The following is a 7,024-nucleotide window of genomic DNA, read 5'->3' on the forward strand; positions in this document are numbered from 1 at the left end:
TTCTTCTTCATGGTCTCGTTCTTCTTCCTTGCGGGATCTCAGGCAAGATGATCATACCCTCGAAATCACTTCTATCTTTGCTTGCTAGTTGTTCATTCTATCGCTATGTCACGCTACCTACCACTTGTTATATCATGCCTCCCATGTTGCCATGTCAAGCCTCTAACCCACCTTTCTAGCAAACCGTTGCTTGGCTATGTTACCGCTTTTGCTCAGCCCCTCTTATAGCGTTGCTAGTTGCAGGTGAAGCTGAAGTTTGTTCCATGTTGGAACATGGATATGTTGGGGTATCACAATATATCTTATTCAATTAATGCATCTATATACTTGGTAAAGGGTGGAAGGCTCGACCTTATGCCTGGTGTTTTGTTCTACTCTTGCCATCCTAGTTTCCGTCATACCGGTGTTATGTTCCGTGATTTCGCGTTCCTTACGCGGTTCGGTGTTATGGGAACCCCTTGATAGTTTGCTTTGAATAAAACTCCGGCAGCAAGGCCCAACCTTGGTTTTACATTTGCCTAACAACCTAACCCTTTTTCCCTTGGTTTTTCGGAGCCCGAGGTTCATCTTTATTTAACCCCCTTGGGCCAGTGCTTCTCTAAGTGTTGGTCCGAACCGGGCAACCTGCGGGGCCACCTTGGGGCAACTTGAGGGCTGGTTTTACTCGTTGCTTGACCTATCCGATGTGCCCTGGGAACGAGATATGTGCAGCTCCTATCAGGATTTATCGGCACATCGGGTGGCTTTGCTGGTCTTGATTTACCATTGTCGAAATGTCTTGTATGTGGGATTCCGAGACTGATCGGGTCTTCCCGGGAGAAGGAATATCCTTCGTTAACCGCGAGAGCTTGTGATGGGCTAAGTTGGGACACCCCTGCAGGGTATAAACTTCCGAGAGTCGTGCCCGCGATTATGTGGAAGATGGGAATTTTTTAATATCGGTTGTAGTGAACTTGACACTTAACTTAATTAAAATGCATCAACCACGTGTGTAGCTATGATGGTCTCTTTTCGGCGGAGTCCGGGAAGTGGACATGGTTCTTGTGTTATGATTGTGCGTAAGTAGTTTCAGGATCACTTCTTGATCACTTCTAGCTTCTTGACCGTTGCGTTGGTTCTCTTCTCGCTCTTATTTCCGTATGTTAGCCACCATATATGCTTAGTGTTTGCTGCAGCTCCACCTCATTACCTTACCCTACCCATAAGCTTAAATAGTCTTGATCTCGTGGGTGTGAGATTGTTGAGTCCTCATGACTCACGGATACTTCCAAACAGTTGCAGGTGCCGAGGATACCAGTGCAGGTGATGCAACCCAGCTCAAGTGGGAGCTCGATGAAGATCTTCGTCATTGTTTTGTTTCGTTTCCTTTTGATCAGTAGTGGAGCCCAGTTGGAACGATCAGGGATCTAGCATTTGGGGTTATCTTCTTTTATTTTGGGTCCATAATCGGACCTTGATTGTACTCTGGATGATGTATGTTTAACTTGTTATTTGTGTGAAGTGGCGGTTGTAAGCCAACTCTTTATCACTTTCTTATTCAATACATGGGATTGTGTGAAGATTACCCCTCTTGCGACAAAACCACAATGCGGTTATGCCTCTAAGTCGTGCCTCGACACGTGGGAGATATAGCCGCATCGTGGGTGTTACACCAACGACAGACTGTGTCCAAGCTCCAACGTCGGACTGTATCCGAGCTCTGAAGTCGGACTATATCCGAGGTGTCATAGATCACCTTGATTCTAAAAAGTTGAAGGAGTTTAGCCGAGCTTAATGCCGGAAATGCCCTCTATGGAGCCAGCCACTTGCGCCCGAGCTTTATGCCGGACTGCTTCCGAGGTGGTGCACCACCCCGACTGTGGGCCGATTTTTTGTCAATATTTTTTATTGGTGCAATTTATTCTCTGCCGAGATATATAGCTAGTAGCCCTCAAGGTGTGTATCAGTCTAAAACCCGAGATGCACCTGAAGGATGACATAAGACTACTGATCCTAGTAGCCCCTGAGACTCAGGTTGATTCGCAAAATCGACCTGAAGATCAACTCCTAGCTCGGCAGAGTACTTCGGGACACAAAAGGCGGTGTGCAAAGTCCTCGGGACTCAGGTTGGGTGCGGCTGACCAACCTGAGGATCATAATCTCCTCGAAAACTATATTGCACTTAAATTTTCTGCATTGGATTGTCAATGCAGTAGCCCCCGAGAATTTGGTTGGGCAAAATGGCCGACCCTAGGATCGTACCTCCTCGGGTACAAGTTCAACTGTCATGTATGTTTTGACAATATCGAGGTGGATTTCAGCAGGAAAGATGCTGAACTTTAGTTTTAGAAAAGAGTTTCACACCAAACACCTCAACCGAGAGAATGTCCCACTTCCTGAAATAGACAATAGGTGAAAGATGTTATAAGCTCAAAAGAAGGCCAACAAACATGTGTAAAAACGTTACGTCTAGATTGAATCAAGCTATTTTGGTGCCAATATGAAATTGGTCTTAAAATTGTACTTTCATCGTTCTTTGTCATGACACATATGATATCTAGACTTCAAGTGGGTCGGCCTTCAGCTTCAACCTCCCTATCCCGAAGGCGGAGTGTTTCTCAGGCCAGTTTAGCGAACTAAACACGATCGGCTTTAGAGAGAAACCAGGCTACGCGACTATTGATCATACACCTGAGTCGAGAAAGGAGTGGTAGAAAAAGACTGTGCAGCGACTAACAAAAATGGCTCATACTAATTTAAGAGCCCCCAAGTGACTTGGGTAAAAGAATTTATGTATAATGATTGTATGTACTGAAGTAATTATATCATATATGTGTTCACCCGAACTTTAAACGTGTCTTAACCGACCGTCGGCTTCTCCCTCTTCAGTCAAGGGCCGAAAAGTGTTATGTACTCCACCTGTCGAGAATATCGACGGTGTTTCCGATAACTAGGCAATCAGGCCATAAGGCTGTAACAGACAAAGCACGCTCAGGAAACTTATGCTATATTACTGATGAAGTGTAAGAAGCATCTTCGAAGAAAATAGTACCCCCACCAATACCTTTCTTCGGTTACTTATTGTTACTATGAGACTTGTGCAATAGATTTTTTGTAATCATGAGTTCCGTTGTGTGCCGACCATGATTGAAAACAATAAGAGCGCTAGCTTTCGGCTTCACCCAGTCTGAGGTCCGAGCTCGGATGACCCGATCGTGAAAATCGCAGAGGTGCTCCCTTTACTCCCTAGCCGAACAATCAGGAACGTAGGGGTAAACACAGGAGCAAGGCAACCCAGTTTGCGGAATACTTAAGTCAACATGGTGCATATTGTGGCGTAATACACGAACAAGGAACGAAGGCATACAAGTATAATCATATGCAAGAGGAAAGGCTTCATAAAGGAAGCCCCCAACTAAACGGTGTATTTGAATTTGTTTGTAACAAACAAGGTTTTGACAAAGAAAGTTTTCCGCAAACGACTTTTTGTCAAAAAAGTATAACACTTGGTCAAACCAAACAAAATTTAAAACCAAATGTTTATGAGCACGAAAGCAACTTAGCTGGTTAATGTGCTCGGTGTGACATGGGCCAAGCTTGTAGCGGCTCAAGGTTCCAATCCCCCAAGCTAGTCGTGACGTACCCAAGCGAAAAGCTCGGCTTGATGAAGTGATAGCACGACAGTGCCGAAGTGCCGAGGCGAAGCCCCCGGTCCAGCCGAGGAGACAGAGTAGTTCGGCAGCGTGATAATGAAGCCCCCACGTCAGTCGACATGTCAAAATAGGTTGGCATCGTGAACGTTAGTTTGATGAAGCGACGATGCGATGATGGCGACACAAGGTATCACACCATGGTGACGGTGGAATTTGGTTGATGAAGGCGAGAGGACGACTCTGTACGCCAAGGTGACTGCGTGACGCAACAAAAAATTAATCATCTGCACACATACGATAGTGCAAGGAAGAGGTAATAATAATAAAGTAAAAAATTCGTTGGATAATTAATATTTTAAGCAAAGCGAATAATAATAGAAATATGGCCCGTGCGCCGAACACTCGCCGAGGTATAGCTCTTCTGGTGATACCGAAGTTCTCGAGGCAACCGAACATGTCGGTATGGCGATTCGACCAACAAGGTGAGCACGCGAGCCAATTTATGCTGATTGGGACGACGACGTCGGCTTGCCGAACTGACCGCGTGACGCAGTCGAAGTCGTTTACCTACACACAGGAAATAGTGCAGTCCAAAAATAATAATATAAATATATCAAAAATCCTTGCATAATTAGTTTATGCAAGATATTTTTTTAAAGAGATGCAGGGCGTTGGGGTGATGCGGTGAAGGCATGAAGAAGCCTGAATTTGCAGGGCGGTCCGAGCTCTAGATGTGGCGATGGCCGAACTATGGACGGAAACTGGCTAATTTGTTGTAGCGGTCCAAAGAGACACATGCGGGTGTTCAGGATTTGCATCTAGTAATAGTTTTCCAGCGATCGGAATTTGCCCACGTGCACCGCGGAGGCGACGGTATGGCGCCGCCGCTGTTAATGACAGCATATCGGATCATCAAGCGATGTCGACCGCAACAATCTGCGTACAAAAAACAAAGTACACCAGCAAAACATATATATTATGGACAAATAATATGTACAAAATAATTAATTGGAATAATGGCACCCGATGATTCATGAGGCAGTCCATAGATGATGTAAAAATCAACATTAGATCCCAATCAAATATGGCAGAGGAGGGCTAGCATCTCACACAAGTACTAGTATAATGCTATTACTTCTGTTGCAAGGGTCAAATCAATTCAGTACGTGAAAAAGTACATGCAAGATAGACCATGAGTTAAAAAGTGTAGACTGCCTCATCCTTAATTAAGTAAATATTAAGCAAAGAGAGAAAGGGGGGAGACACTGAATCTCCCTGTGGTTTTCCGCATAGATGACCCATGCTAGCCTGATGTACGGCTCCACATGAGAAGTAATTGTGCGTGCATGATCTCCGCGAATGGAGCATCGCTGGTCAGATCACCTCCACAACACGGGGTATGGGTGTGCTGCCAGTAGCAATAGACCTCGGATCTGGCGCATTGCCAGGCAGCGGACAAGGCCGCCGCTAAAAAAAACTTGATCTTGTTCCGATCATCTGCGTCGATCACCTAGCAGGACCTGTGTGACCACGTGACACAATCCAAGTTGACTACCTGGAATAATTCTGCACGTAGCGGACCGAATAGAAAAAATTCAAGATCCCAGGTGACCTAGTATTAAAACAGACCGTCCTCCAGGAGATGTTGCTATGGTAATTGACAAAGAATCAACAAAAATTCAAGCATTAGATTTGGCCTTCACGTGAATTAGAAAAACAAAGCTAAGGCACAGTGTGCATTGATTAAATCTCGAAGATCGTGTTGCACTTATACTAATAATACCAATTAACAAATTGAATAACTTCCCTGACCCTTAACGTTGAGTAGATTCTATTTTCACGGGAACCATACTAGCAGCAGGGAATCGGCCAAGGGATTTGGCCAGGGATTTTGGCCGACGGAGGGAAAAAGTGGTAGCCGGTCATCTTGGATTTGACTACTAGTTGTACTAGTATTCGGCTGGTGCTCTCGTACACTTCGCGGCCAGCCGGCCACAACACGTCCATGACTGGACAATCAGGAACGGTGGCGCCTATCTCTCGTGCACACGGTCGCCTAAACTTTTGATCTGCGAAGGATTAGTGCAGACCAGCAACAGGGATCAAAATAAATTATTCATTGTTGAACGATCTAATCAGAAGAATATCACCTTGTTCATGCTGCCGTCGAAATTTCTGTCCATCACGATCAACGAGGCTAGAACGGATGTAGATGAGAAACCAATCGAACCGCGGTCAACACCCAGCAGACTCTCAATGAAAGCACCAATGTCAGTTCTATATCCGGCGTATCTCGTAGTAGGGGTCCTAAGCTAGGCGTCTTGGAGCGATGGTAACTTGGACAAAGGGTTTTTACCCAGGTTCAGGCCCTCTTGATGGAGGTAAAACCCTATGTCCTGCTTTTGATTTTATTCATATGGGTGTAGTACAGAGTACATATGTCTACCACGAGACTGTAGTAATGAATATTAGATTGTATGTTGACTAGCTTGGCCTCGGTTTATATAACACACCAGAGGCCTAGGGTTTAGGAGAGTCCTTGTCTTGTGCGCCAAGTCTCGTGGGATCTTCCTTTCATGCGGCATGGGCTGCCCGAAGTGGCCCATGAGTGAACCGCCATGGGGGGTCCTCGGCCCAATCCAGCTGGTCGGGAGACGACGTGGTGAGTACCCCCTAGTCCAGGACACCGTCAGCGACTAAACATTGTAATTCATGGTAGAAAAGATCCAGTCGTGATGAACCCAACATTAGCTACACACAAAGCACGAGGATGACAATAGTGCTCTTAGGATCTAGCACTTATTTGAGAAGGTGATGACACAACATAAAAGTAAATAGATAGTCCCTTCGCAGAGGGAAGCAGTGATTTGCAGCGGTGCCAGAGCTCAAGTTTTTAAAACAGAGGTAAATGAATTTTTGAGAAATGCACCCCTTCTTGTTTACTTCGTGACCATTAGTTATCGGTATCTTCCATGCTAAACACATTAGTGGCAGTTCCCAAGCGATAAACGTAAAGGATTACCTCCCCTCTACTAACAAACACACTCCATAGCTGGTCCGAATCCACGGGTATCATCCGTACCAACAACAGTCCTGGGGCAGTTTTGTTTAATTATTTGCAATTTGAGTTCGGGACTGGGAATCCCAATTACCGCCCCTGTTGTGCAAGGACAAGTGAATAAACACTCATCATGAGAATAACCCGCTTAGCATGGAAGATATTGACTACCTCCTGTCGCTCTAAGAACAATCCAGGCACAGAAAAAGGGATATTATTTGAAGTTTTTAGAGGTGGCACATGCAAATTTACTTAGGACAATAGGGTATATAGGTAGGTATGGTGGACTCATCTGGAATAACTTGGGTTTCAGGATTTTGATGCACAAGTAGTA

This window comes from Triticum dicoccoides, chromosome 3A (genome assembly GCF_002162155.2).
Source record: "Triticum dicoccoides isolate Atlit2015 ecotype Zavitan chromosome 3A, WEW_v2.0, whole genome shotgun sequence".
Taxonomy (NCBI): domain Eukaryota; kingdom Viridiplantae; phylum Streptophyta; class Magnoliopsida; order Poales; family Poaceae; genus Triticum; species Triticum dicoccoides.